The sequence below is a fragment of the Macaca fascicularis genome, chromosome 15, assembly GCF_037993035.2.
Source record: "Macaca fascicularis isolate 582-1 chromosome 15, T2T-MFA8v1.1".
NCBI classification, from domain to species: Eukaryota; Metazoa; Chordata; class Mammalia; order Primates; family Cercopithecidae; genus Macaca; species Macaca fascicularis.
In genome coordinates, this window is record NC_088389.1 from 15,690,947 (window position 1) to 15,706,209 (window position 15,263).

Genomic DNA, 15,263 nt, shown 5'->3' on the forward strand with positions numbered 1-15,263 from the left:
AAGTGAGCTGCCTGCCTCAGCTGCCCAAAGTAATAGGACTACAAGTATGAGCCTGTAGTCTGGTCTAAAATTTATTTATATTATTTATTTATTTATTTATTTATTTATTTTTGAGATGGAGTCTCGCTCTGTCAAACAGGCTGGAGTGCAATGGTGTGCTCTCAGCTCACTGTAACCTCTGCCTCCTGGGTTCAAGTGTTTCTCCTGCCTCAGCCTCCAGAGTAGCTGGGACTACAGGTGCGTGCTACCACGCACAGCTAAATTTTGAATTTTTTGTAGAGCTGGAGTTTCATAATGTTGGCCAGAATGGTCTCAATCTCTTGACCTTGTCTCTGACCTCCTTGGCCTCCCAAAGTGCTGGGATTACAGGCATGAGCCACTGCACCCGGCCTACTTTTTTATTTTTTTGAGATGGAGTTTCACTCTTGTTGCCCAGGCTGGAGTCCTGTGGCGCAATCTCGGGACATGTTTTTTTTGTATTTTTAGTACTGACAGGGTTTTGCCATGTTGGACAGGCTGGTCTCGAACTACTGACCTCAGGAGATCCACCCACCTCGGCCTCCCATAGTGCTGGTATTACAGGCATGAGCCACCACACCCGGCAAAATTTATTTTTTATTTATTTTTTTGAGACCGAGTTTTGCTCTAGTTGCCCAGGCTGGAGTGCAATGGCGCAATCTTGGCTCACCGCAACCTCCGCCTCCCGGGTTCAAGTGATTCGCCTGCCTCAGCCTTCCAAGTAGCTGGATTACAGGCATGCGCCACCATGCCTGGCTAATTTTTTTGTATTTTTAGTAGAGAGGGGTTTCTCCATTTTGGTCAGGCTCGTCTTGAACTCCCGACCTCAGGTGATCTGCCCTCCTCAGCCTCCCAAAGTGCTGGGATTACAGGTGTGAGCCACCACGCCTGGCCCGGCAAAATTTATTTTTAACAAGAAAAAAAAAATTTACCTTTGGGAACACAGAACATAATTTTTAAACAAAAAGGGGGTCTCTCGGCTGGGGGCAGTGGCTCACGCCCGTAATCCCAGCACTTTGGGAGACTGGGACAGGTGGATCACAAGGTCAAGAGATTGAGACCATCATGGCCAAGATGGGCGTGGTGGCATGCTCCTGTAGTCCCAGCTACTCAGGAGGCTGAGGCAGGAGAATTGCTTGAACCCGGGAGGCAGAGGTTGCAGTGAGCTGAGACTGTGCCAGTGCACTCCAGCCTGGGTGACAGAGCGAGACTCCATCTCGGGAAAAAAAAAAAAGAAAAGAAAAGAAAAAAGAAAGCGGGGGGGTGGTCTCTCTTTGTTGCCTAGGCTGGTCTTGAACTCCTGGCCTCAAGCGAACTCCTGCTTTAGCCTCCCAAAGTGCTGGGATTACAGGCATGAGCCACCACACCTGGCCCACTCTAAACTCTTGCCTGCTTCTTCCCAGCCAAGAAAGGCAGTATTGCAAAGCACAAGCTTGGGTCTGACCTGAGCTCAAATCCCTGTTCTGCCCCTTACTAGCTGTGTGACCTTGGGCAAGTCACTTTGTCTCCTCTCTGAGTCTCAGCGTCTTCATCTGTAAGATGGGGATAATTATGCTAATTTCTCACAGGATGATTTTAAGCATCAGAGACAATGGATATAAAGCACTTAGCAAAATGCCTGGCTCATGTAGGCCTGTTCTAATCCAAGGCACGCTCTCTTTGTCTTAGGTACTATTGGGGGCTATTGGAGAAGAGGGAATCAGTGTACAGATATGTTTATTGACAAATAAAGTACATATACCCCTATATAAGTATCACTGCGACATTTCAGGAACCTTGGAGCTGGGAACGCCCCTTCCTCCCTGCCTGCCTCTTCTCTAGGCTCCTCCTGATTCAGCTTGGGCTCTCTAGAAAAGCGCTTCTGGCATTTTCTCGCTGGAAACTCTGTAGGTGTGCTGGTTGGGCTCTCGGCGTTTATCATGTCCACACCCTTCTGTCCCTGGGGACTGTGGACAAGGGGCGATGAGCCTGCTCAGTCATTCATGTCCAGCCCAAACTCTGGATACAACTCTTTGGTGGTGACACCTCGGATCACAGCTGAAAGGAAGGAAGGAAGGCTGAATGTGCAGTGGGGACAGGTGGGAGGGAGTACAGTCAATGCCCCCAGCCAGTGTCACTGCCCTGACCCACCCAGGACCATCTCTGGCTTCAAGCCGGTCCGCACACTTGTGCTTCGCCTAACTGGCCAAGGTAAGCTCTCTGCTGCTCCTTCCAGGCTGCCCCACCGCGGGCCCCGCCTGGCCACGCTGGAGCTCCGCCATGTGCCAGCCACTGTATTCAACAATGGACCTACGAGGACTCCTTGGACCCTCACCCCATTTTGCAGAGGAATGAAACAGCTCCCTCCATTCCATTCTCCACACAGAGCTGCTGGATTCATCCGCTTCAAATGTAAGCTGATTGTATGCTGTGCCTGCTGAACATTCCAGACTCCTCGGCATGGCCCACGTGCTCGAGTTTGCCCCTCTGCAGCCTCTGTGATGTTATTCCTCCTCTGTTCTCCACAAAGGCTGGTCCTTTCTCCTGAAGAAGGGTTCTCCTCAGAGGCCTCCCCTGACTACCTATCTTACCCCACCGCCCCCCTGTTCATACCTCAATATTCTCCCCATCTCTGCCGTTTGTCACCTTCATAGCACCTAACACATTTTGTAATTAACTGCTGAGTCCACTTACTTCCTGGGCATTCCTCTACCCCCAACAGGAAAACAAACCACATGACAGCAAGAGACCTGAAAGTGTCTGGATCACCAAAGTGTCCCCAGCACTCTGTAGAGTGCTGGGCACAGAGCAGCTGCTCAGTAAATGTTCACTGAATAAACAAAAAGGACGCCAGGTACGGTAGCTCAGCCTATAATCTCAGCACTTTGGGAGGCCAAGGCAGGTGGATCACTTGGGGTCAGGAGTTCGAGACCAGCCTGGCCAACGTGGTAAAATCCCGTGTCTACTAAAAATACAAAAATTAGCCGGGCGTGGTGGCCGATGCCTGTAATCCCAGCTACTCAGGAGTTTGAGGCACTAGAATCACTTGAACCTGGGAGGCGGAGGTTTCAGGGAGCCAAGATCATACCACTGCACTCCAACCTGGGTGACAGAGTGAGATCAGTCTAACAAAACAAAAAAAAAAAAAAAGAGAGGCCACCGGCTCCAGGTCATATGACCTGGAAGTGACAGGCCTCATGCTGATTCTCGCTACTAAGAGCTTGTGTTCTTTTTTTTTTTTTTGAGACGGAGTCTGGCTCTGTTGCCCAGGCTGGAGTGCGGTGGTGTGATCTCGGCTCACTGTAACCTTCGCTTCCTGGGTTCAAGCGATTCTCTTGCCTCAGCCTCCCGAGTAGCTGGGATTACAGGCGCATGCCACCACACCCAGCTAATATTTGTATTTTCAGTAGAGACAGGGTTTCACTGTGTTGGTCAGGCTGGTCTCGAACTCCTGACCTTGTCATCCGCCTGCCTCGGGTGCCCAAAGTGCTGGGATTACAGTGAGCCCAGCCCTCTTTTTTTTTTTTTGAGATGGAGTTTCGCTCCTGTTACCCAGGCTGGAGTGCAATGGCACGATCTCAGCTCGCCACAACCTCTGCCTCCCGGGTTCAAGTGAGTCTCCTGCCTCAGCCTCCCGAGTAGCTGGGATTACGCATGTGCCACCACACCTGGCTAATTTTATATATTTAGTAGAGACAGTTTCTCCATGTTGGTCAGGCTGGTCTTGAAATCCCGACCTCAGGTGATCCATCCGCCTCGGCCTCCCACAGTGCTGGGAGTACAGGTGTGAGCCGCTGTGCCCAGTTGAGCGTGTGTTCTTAACCACTAGGCTACACTCCCCTCACACCCCCATCTTCTTGGGCCCTGATCACCCCCATCTTTTTATCCATCTATAGTTCCCGCCTCCAGTTTTTTCTTCTCCTCCTTTGGGGCCCATTGTCTAATGAAACACAGAGAAGCCTCCCTGCCGTGGAATCCTGGATGCTGAAGGCATTTCTGCAACAAGTGCCAAAACTCACACAGCAACTGGGCAGACGGCCCAGCTCTGAACACTACCCCTGGCTGCTGGTCACTGGCTGCTGAACATCAGAGTGCCCAGCACTCCAAGCTAGGGGATGGAACTGAAGGGTTTGTAGGGGCCACCTGCACATTTCGTCACCTCCAAGGTAGGCTCTCCTAGCCAGCATGACACGCAGGTGTTGGTGCCTTGGCTAAAGCCCTCTAGATAGCAAGATTTTGTTCAGGGAGGAAGAAAATACTTCTTTAAGTCACAAAAGGTCACCCTTGCACTTGCTGCCTCTTTAGCAAGCCAGCCACTTGAGGCATGGATGGTATCTCGATCACTCTGAGTAGGCCCCAGAAGACTGGGGAGACCCTGAGTCCTCAGTCTGGCAGATGGGCAAGTCCCGCTCAAACCTGGCTGCAGCTCCAAAGCAGGTTCTGTACTTGAGGAACAAACCTAGGCGGCCAGGGAGACCAGAGGCTGGTAAGGAGAGGGGCTGGGGCAGCCCAGGAGCAGGCCAACTGCGGAGGGCGTGAGAGTTGGCAAGTTAGGAGGCCCAGAAGCAAAAGCCAACACCCCTAGGTGAGACGACACCCTATGATGCCTGCTTGTGGCTCTGCAGTCCCAACTACTCACCTAGTTTGCCCATCAGCATCTGCCCCACATCCTTGATGTCATTGTACTCGTGAAGCTGGGTAATGTGGTCCTCCAGTTCATCCACACTGTAGCCTCTGGGATGAGCGATGGAGAGAGGGGGAAAGACAGCTCAGTTAAGAAAGCAGATGATGACCCCAGGCTCAGACAGTAATAAGGCATCTGTAAGGGCCTACTTGGTGCTAGGTACTAGGGATATGGTGACAGCAAGATAGGCCCTGCCCTCATGAAGCTTACAGCAGGGCAGGGCATCTTCCCAGGTCCGCACTCCTGGCAAACGTGCCCTGTCTCCTTAGGGCGGGGTCTCCAGCTACAATGGTACCATGTGACCCTGGCCACAGCTGAGGGACTCGCAGATGGGCACATGATCCAAACAGCCAGGTGGATTCCTTTAAGTGTGACATGCACATTCAAAGGCAGTTTAGTCTCTGCCATGTGGCTGGAGCAAGAGGTGTGGGGAACTCTAGGAGGTGTTCAAGAGCCAGCTTCCCCTACACACTGAAAACTCTACCTGCAGAGAGAGAAAGGAGTTTGTGCAGAGGGAAGTAGAGGCGGAGAACATGGCTCCAGAGACTGAGAGAGCAACAGCTTCCATCCCAGAGAGCTTTCCAGGTCCCAGTTCAGGCCCTCCCACAGCCTAAGCATCTCACTACCTGAGAGGCTGCTGAGATGTCCTGAATCCAGAAGCATAATCCGTCTGTCCGTCTTTCCGTCCTTCCTTCCATCCTTGCTTCCTCCCTCCCTCCCTCCCTGCCTCCCTCCTTCCTTCCTTTCTCCCCCTCCCTCTCTTCCCTTTCCCTTTCCTCTCTCCCTTCCCTCTCCCTTCCGTCTCTCTCCCTTCCCTTCCCTTCCTTCCTTTTTCTTTCCTTTCTTTCCTTTCCTTTCTTTTCCTTCCCTTCCCTCCTTCCCTCCTTCCTTCCTTTCTTCCTTTCTTTCTTGACCAAGTCGTGCTCTGTAGCCAGGTTGGAGTTCAGTGGCGCGATCTCAGCTCACTGCAATTTCCACCTCCCGGGTTTAAGCGATTCTCCTGCCTCAGCCTCCCGAGTAGCGCACAGTCCTATTTCTATGCTAAGCCAGTGCGACTGGGTTTTTCAGTTACTGGGCAGTTAGAGAGTTAAAAGTTATCTTTTTTTTTTTTGAGCTAGATTCTCAATCCATCACCCAGGCTGGAGTGCAGTGGCGTGATCTCAGCCGACTGCAACCTCCATCTCCCAGGTTTAAGCGACTCTCCTGCCTCAGCCTCTGGAGTAGCTGGGACTACATGCACGTACCACCGTGCCCAGCTATTTTTTGTATTTTTAATAGAGACAGGGTTTTGCCACGTTGGCCAAGCTGGTCTCAAACTCCTGACCTCAAGTGATCTGCCCACCTCAGCCTCCTAAAGTGCTGGGATTACAGGCGTGAGCCACTATGCCTGGCCCAAAGTTATCTTAACCATGATGGGGAACCCAATGAAACTTACTCAGATATGAACTGGGAGATCTCCTCATCCAGCATGTCCCTCTTCTCCTTCAGTTTCTGAATGTCAAGGTGCAGAGACTCCTCGCTGGTCCCATCAGCCTGGCCAGACTTGGGCGATGGCCTCTGAGAGGCAAAAAAAGTCATCAGCCAGACTGACCAGTTATCCAAAATTCACAGCTTACATGTCCCCCAGTAGTCACTTCCTGCTTGTGCTTGCTAATAGGCACCCTAACCCCCTGAATAAGACTGCATTTCCAAGCCTTCCTTGGAATTAGATGTGGCCCTATGACTAAGTTCCAGCAAGTAGAACTTAATCATCTGGGAATTTTTTTTTGAGACGGAGTCTCACTCTGTCGCCCAGACTGGAGTGCAGTAACCCAATCTTGGCTCATTGCAACCTCTGCCTCCCAGGTTCAAGTGATTCTCCTGTCTCAGCCTCCTGAGTAGCTAGGACTACAGGTGTGCGCCACCATGCCCAGCTAATTTTTGTATTTTTTAGTAGAGATGGGGTTTCACCATACTGGTCAGGCTGGTCTTGAACTCCTGACCTCATGATCTGCCCGCCTCAGTCTCCCAAAGTGCTAGGATTACAGGCGTGAGCCACTGTGCCCAACCTCCCCCCTACTTTTTTTTTTTTTTTTTTTAAATAGGGTCTTGTTCTTGTTCTGTCACCCAGGCTGAATTGCAGTGGCATGATCATAGGTCACTGCAACCTCAAACTCCTGGGCTTAGGTGATCTATCCTCTAGCCTCAGTCTCCGACAGTGTTGGGATTACAGGCATGAGCCACTGTTCCCAGCCAGTGACTGGGAGTTGTCCTCCCAGGAAGAGGGCATGCCTTTCTCTGGCTGGAATGTGGATGCAGTGCTGGAGCTGAGCAGCTATCTTGGATGATAAGGTACAAGTCATACATTGAAGATGGTGTTGAATTAGATGGAGGCCTGGGTGCCAATGACTGCTTAAACCATTGTTATTTGGGGTTTTCTTCACTCCTAGCCAAACCCAATCCTAACCAATGGGCCCGCCCTGGTCCCTAGTCTGACCCCACAGAACCTGCTCCAGGCCTCCGTCTTGGGCTCTCCTCTCATTTACAATGTTACTGGTTGTTTTTTTTTTTTTGGTTTTTTTTTTTGAGACAGAGTCTCACTCTGCCGCCCAGGCTGGAACACAGTGGCATGATCCCGGCTCACGGCAACCTCTGCCTCCGGGGTTCAAGTAATTCTCCTGCCTCAGCTTCCTGAATAGTTGGGATTACAGGTGCACACCACAATGCCCGGCTAATTTTTGTATTTTTTTTTTGAGATGGAGTTTCACTCTTGTTGCCCAGGCTGGAGTGCAATGGCGCAATCTCAGCTCACTGCAAGGTCCCAGCGATTCTCCACCTCTCAGGTTCCAGCGATTCTCCTGCCTCAGCCTCCTGAGTAGCTGCAATTACAGGCGCCTGCTACCATGCCCATCTATTTTTTTTCTTTTGTATTTTTAGTAGAGTTGGGGTTTCACCATGTTGGCCAGGCTGGTCCCGAACTCCTGACCTCAGGTGATCCACCCACCTTGGCCTCCCGAAGTGTTGGGATTACAGGTGTGAGCCACTGCTCCCGGCCTCATTTTTGTATTTTTAGTAGAGACAGGGTTTTTGCCATGTTGGCCAGGCTGGTCTCAAACTCCTGACCTCCGGAGATCTGCCTGCCTCGGCCTCTCAAGGTGCTGGGATTACAGGCGTGAGCCACCATGCCCAGCTGTCACTGGGTTTAGAATCTCATTGGATAAAACCCTTCCTTGGGGCTTTCATCTTTGCCCTTTCTGCCTGTAGAAGCTGTGAAGGCCAGTGCCTAGGACACAGCCAATCTTCAGGAAACGTATGTTGGATGAGCTGTCTACACATGATACAAGAAGGGACTGAGGAGGACGGTCTTCCTGGTTTTAGGTTAGTAGCTTGTAACCAGTCACTCAGAGGAAGGAGTGAGCACCCTCTGCCAGGAACTGACAAAGGGTCCAGGAGCGCAGCAATGAATGAGACATCAGGCCCAGCCCACTGCTCTCATAGAAGGCACAGCCCAGCCTCAAAGAGAAAGTGCCCCACAATGAAGTTCTTCCTCCAGATGCTTCCACTTAAAGCTCTACTTATGCATCGCTCCATCAGAAAGGCCCTCTCTGACAGTCCTGTCTACAACGGTAATGTCTCAATCACTCACTATTCCTTTTTCCTGATTTTTAATATTTTTTGAAATTTAATTTTTCTTTTTTTTTTTTTTTTGAGACAGAGTCTTGCTTTGTCACCCAGGCTGGAGTGCTGTGGCGCCATCTCAGCTCACTGCAACCTCCGCCTCCTGGGTTCAAGCGATTCTCCTGCCTCAGCCTCCCGAGCAGCTGGGATTGCAGGTGCATGCCACCATGCCCGGCTAATTTTTCTATTTTCAGTAGAGACGAGGTTTCAGCATGTTGGTCAAGCTGGTCTCAAACTCCTGACCTCGTGATCCACCCACCTCAGCCTCCCACAGTGCTGGGATTATAGGCGTGAGCCACCGTGCTCGGCCTTTTTTAAATTTAATTTTTAAGATGGGGTCTGTCTCGCTCTGTCATCCATGCTGGAGTGCAGAGGCACAATCACGCCTCACTGTAGCCTCAACCTTCTGGGCTTAAGCAATCCTCCCACCCTAGCCTCCTGAGTAGCTGTTACAACAGGCATGTGCCATCACACTCAGCTAATTTTTTTTTTTTGAGGTGGAGTCTTGCTCTGTCGCCCAGGCTGGAGTACAATGGCGTGATCTTGGCTCACTGCAGCCTCTACCTCCTGGGTTTATGCCATTCTCCTGCCTCAGCCTCCCAAGTAGCTGGGATTACAGGCACCCCCACCAGCCTGGCTAATTTTTTGTATTTTTATTAGAGACGGGGTTTCACCGTGTTAGCCAGGATGGTCTCAACCTCCTGACCTCGTGATCCGCCCGCCTCAGCCTCCCAAAGTGTTGGGATTACAGGCGTGAGACACCACGCCCAGCCACACTCAGCTAATTTAAAAAAAAAAAAATTTATTTTTTGTAGAGATGGGGTCTTGCTATGTCACCCCGTGTGTTCTCAAACCCTGGGCTGGAGCAATCCTCACACCTTGGCCTCCCAAAGTGTTAGGATTGCAAACATGAGCCACCGCACCTGGCCTCCTGATGTTCTACAGCATTTTTCATCACCTGACAAGTTATGCATTTCGTTATTTTCATTGTCTTACATTGCTTTACATCACTGAAGTCTAACCTCCATGAGGGAAGGGACTTTTGTTCACTGCTGATCACACAGTGTCCACAACAGTACATGGCACATAGTAGGCACTCAATATTAATATTTATCAATGAATGAATAAGTAACCAATAAATGAATTATGTCTGAAAAATGCTTTGAAGTTGAAGTCCAGTGTGCTATGGGAGGGTCTGACAGGGCAACTGGACTGACCCAGGAGTGGGGATATGGCTTCTCCGAGGAAGCTAAATTTTAAAGGATGAGCAGGCTTTAGCTTGGCAGAAAGATGGAAGAATGTATTGCAGACAGAGGGGACAGAACAGTTGGCCCTCCATATCAGTGGGTTTCACAATGAAAATATCTGATGAAAAAAAAGCATGGTTGGCCAGGTGTGGTGGCTCACACCTGTAATCCCAGCACTTTGGGAGGCCGAGGCGGGCAGATAATGAGGTCAGTAGTTCGAGACCAGCCTGGCCAACATAGTGAAATCCTGTCTTTAGTAAAAATACAAAAATTAGCCAGGCATGGTGGCGCGCGCCTGTGGTCCCAGCTACTTGAGAGGCTGAGGCAGGAGAATCCCTTGAACCTGGGAGGTGGAGATTGCAGCAAGACGAGATCATGCCATTGCACTCCGGCCTGGTGACAGAGCGAGACTCCATCTCAAAAAAAAGCATGGTTGAGTCTGTATTGAACAGGTAGAGTTCTTTTTCTTTTTTTTTTTTTTTGAGACGGAGTCTCGCTCTGTTGCCCAGGCTGGAGCGCAGGGGCCGGATCTCAGCTCACTGCAAGCTCCGCCTCCCGGGTTTACGCCATTCTCCTGCCTCAGCCTCCCGAGTAGCTGGGACTACAGGCGCCCACCACCTCGCCCAGCTAGTTTTTTGTATTTTTTTAGTAGAGACGGGGTTTCACTGTGTTAGCCAGGATGGTCTCGATCTCTTGACCTCATGATCCACCCGTCTCGGCCTCCCAAAGTGCTGGGATTACAGGCTTGAGCCACCGCGCCCGGCCAGAGTTCTTTTTCTGGTCATTACTCCATGGGGGTCCGGGTAGCAATCTCCATGGACACCCAGGGGTGAATGTGTACCCAAATGCCTTAAGGTAGGAGACAGCACATGTGTTCGGGGGAATGAAAGTGGTTTCCACATGTGTGAGTGGGTGAGTGAGGGGACAGTGGTGTGAAAAAGAATAAATGCAACTGGGCACGGTGGCTCACGTCTGTAATCCCAGCACTCTGGGAGGCCGAGGCGAGAGGATCACGAGGTCAGGAGATCAAGACCATCCTGGCTAACACGGTGAAACCCCATTTCTACTAAAAATACAAAAAATTAGCTGGGCGTGGTGGCACACGCCTGTAGTCCCAGCTACTTGGGAGGCTGAGGCAGGAGAATTGCTTGAACCTGGGAGGTGGGGGTTGCAGTGAGCCGAGATCACACCACTGCACACCAGCCTGGGCGACAGAGCGAGACTCCACCTCAAAAAAAAAAAAAAAAAAAAAGAACAAATGCAACCATGAGCAGTGCTATTAGAAAGAAGGAGAGGCAGAGCCCACTTTAAGAGCTTGGGGTTCCTCTGATGATGCAAGGGCAGTTGGAGGAGTTGGTTTGTGGTCCTGGTTAGGAGGCTGAGTGTGATTTCAGACTTGGCAAGTGGGAAGGCAAAGATTCTGCGGGCAGCTTTGGGTGTCCCGAGAAAGGTCAGGGCTGGAGAGACACAGGAGAGCTGTGGGCACTGGGATGGGCTGAGGGAGTGGCACTGAGACCTTGGAGCAGGTGTGTAGAAAGAGAACGGCAAGAGGAGAGCGGAGTCACTTGGAAACGTGTGGGCGAAGGAGTACCCAGGTGCCGAGGCAAGAGACTGAAGGCACAAACCGTTTCAGTATAATAAAGAAAACAGAATAAGAATAGTCAAAATACGAATTAGATATAGAGATGATGATGGACAATTATCAATCATTAGTATAAACATTACTAATCATTAGCTTTTAATATTCCTCTTTGTTTCATTACTCATATAACCTAAGAAAAACCGGAGGGTATAGGGTCAGGTGCTAAAGGGACATTGTGAGGTGACCTAGAAGGCAAGAGGTGAGCCCTCTGTCATGCCCGCATAAGGGCCGCTTGAGGGCTCCTTGGTCAAGTGGTAATGCTAGTGTCTGGGAAGGCACCTGTTACTTAGCATAGCAGACCGTGAAAGGGAGTCTCTTTTCCTTGGAGGAGTCAGGGATCACTGCTCCACCAGCTTCTTGTGGGAGGCTGGATATTAACCAGGCCTGCCCGCAGTCATCCGGAGGCCTAAACCCCTCCCTGTGGTGCTGTGCTTCAATGGTTATGCTCCTTGTCCACTTTCATGTTCCTCTTGTACTCCTGGTTTCTCTTGGAAGTTCGTAGTAGATAGCGGTAGAATAAATAGTGAAAGTCTTAAAGTCTTTGATCTTTCTTATAAGTGCATAGAAGAAAACGCTGACGTATGCTGCCTTCCCTCTCTGCTTTGGCTACCTAAAAGGGAAGGGCCCTCTGTCCCATGATCACGTGACTTGCTTGACCTTATCAATCACTTGGATGACTCACCCTCCTTACCTTGCCCCCTTTGTTTTGTATGCAGTAAATATCACCGCGCCCAGCCATTCGGGGTCACTACCGGTCTCTGCGTCTTGGTGGTAGTGGTCCCCCAGGCCCAGCTGTTTTCTCTTTATCTCTTTGTCTTGTGTCTTTATTTCTTACAATCTCTCGTCTCTGCACACGGGGAGAACACCCGCTAAGCTCCGTAGGGCTGGACCCTACAGAAATGCCCACATTTACCTCAGGAGTAGCAGGAAGCAGAGGAGCCAGCCAAGCGGGCACAGAAAAAGAGGCAGGAGAGGTCAGGAGGGTGCTGCTGCAAAGAGGCCCTGAGAGGAGCAAGCCCAAGGTACCGGTTAAGAGTTCAGTTCAAGCCCAGGCAAGGTGGCTCATGTCTGTAATCCCAGCACTTTGGGAGGCTGAGGCGGGTGGATCACTGAGGTCAGGAGTTTGAGACCAGCCTGGCCAACATGGCAAAATCCTGTCTCTACTAAAAATATAAAAATTAGCCAGGCATGGTGGCAGGCATCTGTAATCCCAGCTACTGGGAGGCTGAGGCAGGAGAATCACTTGAACCCGGGAGGCAGAGGTTGCAGTGAGCCGAGATCGTGCCATTGCATTCCAGCCTGGGTGACAGAGTGATTCCGTCTCAAAAACAAAACAAAACAAAACAAAACAGAAAACAACTCAGTTTCTCAATTTGAAGACCACAGCTCTGCCACGTCCTGGCTATATTCATCTCTCTGGAACTCACAGGCCTCACCTCAACATGGGGACAGTAAAGTGTCTGTCTCAAAGGTTGCTGGAAGGAACTGGAAAGATGATGTATGTAAAGTAAGCTGGTGGGGACAGTGCTCAATAGAGCCTCTTTTTTTTTTTTTTTTTGAGATGGAGTTTCGCTCTGTTGCCCAGGCTGGAGTGCAGCGGGATCTCAGTTCACTGCAACCTCCACCCTGGGTTCAAGCGATTCTCCCACCTCAGTCTCCAGTAGCTGGGATTACAGGCATGTACCACTATGCTCAGCTAATTTTTGTATTTTTAGTAGAGACGGGGTTTCGCCATGTTGGCCAGACTGGTCAAACTCCTGACCTCAGGTGATCCACTCGCCTTGGCCTCCCAAAGTGCTGGGATTACAGGCATGAGCCACCGTGCCTGGCCGAGCCTTGTTTTTAAAAGTGGAAGCTGGGACAGTGGCTCCTGCCTGTAATCCCAGCACTTTGGGAGGCCAAGGTGGGCAGGTTGCTTTGAGCTCATCAGTTTGAGACCAGCCTGGGCAACATGGCGAAAATCTGTCTCTACTGAAAATACAAGAAAATTAGCCAGGCGTCATGGCACACAACTATGGTCCCAGCTATTTGGGATGCTGAGGCAGGAGGATGGGTTGGCTCCGGGAGGCAGAGGTTACAGTGAGCCCAGATAGCGCCACTGCACTCCAGCCTGGGCGACAGACCCTGTCTTAAAAAAAAAAAAAAAAAAAAAGAAGGAATGAATTAGCATGAATGAGAAAGGCATGATCTGCAGTGAGTTACCCCATGGTCAAAGACAGTGGACACCAACTCACTTGCAGAGAGAAGCTCAATCAGCCCAATGCTTTTGGCAAACTGTGGCTGCCACCCCGTCATCATCATCTGAGCTCACTGTGACTTGCCCTTCAGGCCTTACCTCTGACCCTGCCATCTCTGGAGAGCCCTCTTTGCAAGCCCAAGACTGGGCTCCCCCTCTCAGAATCATGTGCATACTTGTCATGGAACCATTTTTTTGCCCGTGGCTCCTGGAGGGCAGGGGTCTATCTGGCATACACCTGCATTGCAGCAGTTGCTAAATCAATGAACAAATACCAAGTCTTTCCTGATCTAACGTCTTTTTTTTTTTTTTTGAGACATAATCTAGCTCTGTTGTCTTGGCTGGAGTGCAGTGGTGCATTCTCTGCTTACTGCAACCTCCACCTCCCGGGTTCAAGCAATTCTCCTGACTCAGCCTCCTGAGTAGCTGGGATTACAGGCCTGCACCACCATGCTCAGCTGACATTTTTTTTTTTTTGTATTTTTAGTAGAGACAGGGTTTCACCATGATGGGGAGGCTGATCTTGAACTCCTGACCTCAAACGATCCGTCTGCCTCCGCCTCCCAAAGTGCTGGGATTACAAGAGTGAGCCACTGTGCCTGGCCCTCACAATCTAACTTGAGAGTGGTGGTAGTGGTAGTGGCAACTCCATCTGGGGGATGAGAGGAGGAGGAGGCTGCGTTTTGGGGGTGGCTTGCCAGAGAAGAGGAGAGACTATTAGCAACTAAAGGAGTGGCCAGGGTGAACACCAAGCATTTTCCTGATTGGGGAGCTGTGGGTTTGTTTAAAGGCAGGGCTGGGTGAGGGGTGAAACGAGAGAGGAGGAGAGATGGCTGGTGCTGAACTGGAGTGAAAGGCATCTGAGGGGCCAGGAGACAGGATGGGGAGGGAGAGGAGTTAGCCTAGGACAGGACAGGATAGCACTTCTTTCAAGAATGGCGGGCCTGAGGAAAGGAAGGGGAGGGATTGAGGAATGACCTGGAGTTTCTCAGTCGGCTAGGAGAAGATATGGAAGAGGGCTAAGCGGGGATTGGCTGCGGTTGGGATGGGGAGGAGGGCCGGGAGCGCACGAGGGAGGGTCGGGGATGGGAAGGGGGGTGTGGGGGAAGAAATACTCACAGGGGATCGGAAGGCCCCGCGGCAACTTCGGGTAAGTCCTGGTTCAGTCCTGGAGAGGAATCCGAGGGGAAAGCCTGATTGGACCCACAGTCCGCTGTGAGGACAGGGGTACTGTGGGGATGCGGGAGGAGGAGCAGCTGGGAAGTAGGAGCGCCTGGGACTGGATCCATCTGGAAAGGGGACAGATATGCTCCCAGGATCAGGGTAGAGACCCTCTAGGAAGGGGGCGTTCTGAGGCGGGGGTTGTCTGAAGCACTGGATGGGAGTCTTTGGAGGTGATTTCTGGAAAGGGAAAGTCTGGGGCAGGGCTGTAAGAAGTCAGGAAAGAAACTGTGGAGTCCGTTCCTCGCCCACCTCCTGAGCCCTGGGGTCCGAGGCCCCCGGATCAGGGGGTTCAGTGGCGCAAGAGGGTCCAGCGCGGGAGTCGGAGAGCGGCCTCTCAGGTGCGCGAGGCAAGGAACACTGACCCGGAGCTTGATGGTCGCACAGCAAGCTGCGCGCGCACCCAAGGAAAGCCGGCCCCGCCCCTCTCCGAAGTGGGCGGGGACAGCGGTTGCGTGCGCAGCTTTTGTTGTGACGCCACAGGTCCCTCTGGCCACGCCGCTGCCTGGCCACGCCTCCTTTCCGCTTTATCTTTTTCATTGACGAATGGGCTTTGATCTTTGAGGCCACGCCCTTATT

The 15,263-nt window shown here is 51.3% G+C and overlaps 1 non-coding gene across 1 annotated transcript; it reads right to left on the reverse strand.

Moving 5' to 3' along the window:
* Positions 1-1,719: 1,719 nt before the first annotated feature.
* Positions 1,720-15,224, reverse strand: LOC101867360 (DNA repair protein SWI5 homolog). The gene is made up of 5 exons (XR_006692555.3): positions 14,937-15,224; positions 14,583-14,631; positions 6,117-6,238; positions 4,637-4,731; positions 1,720-2,055 (listed from the first exon to the last, which is right to left on the reverse strand). It is a non-coding gene; the product is annotated as a DNA repair protein SWI5 homolog (transcript).
* Between the last annotated feature and the right edge of the window lie 39 nt (positions 15,225-15,263).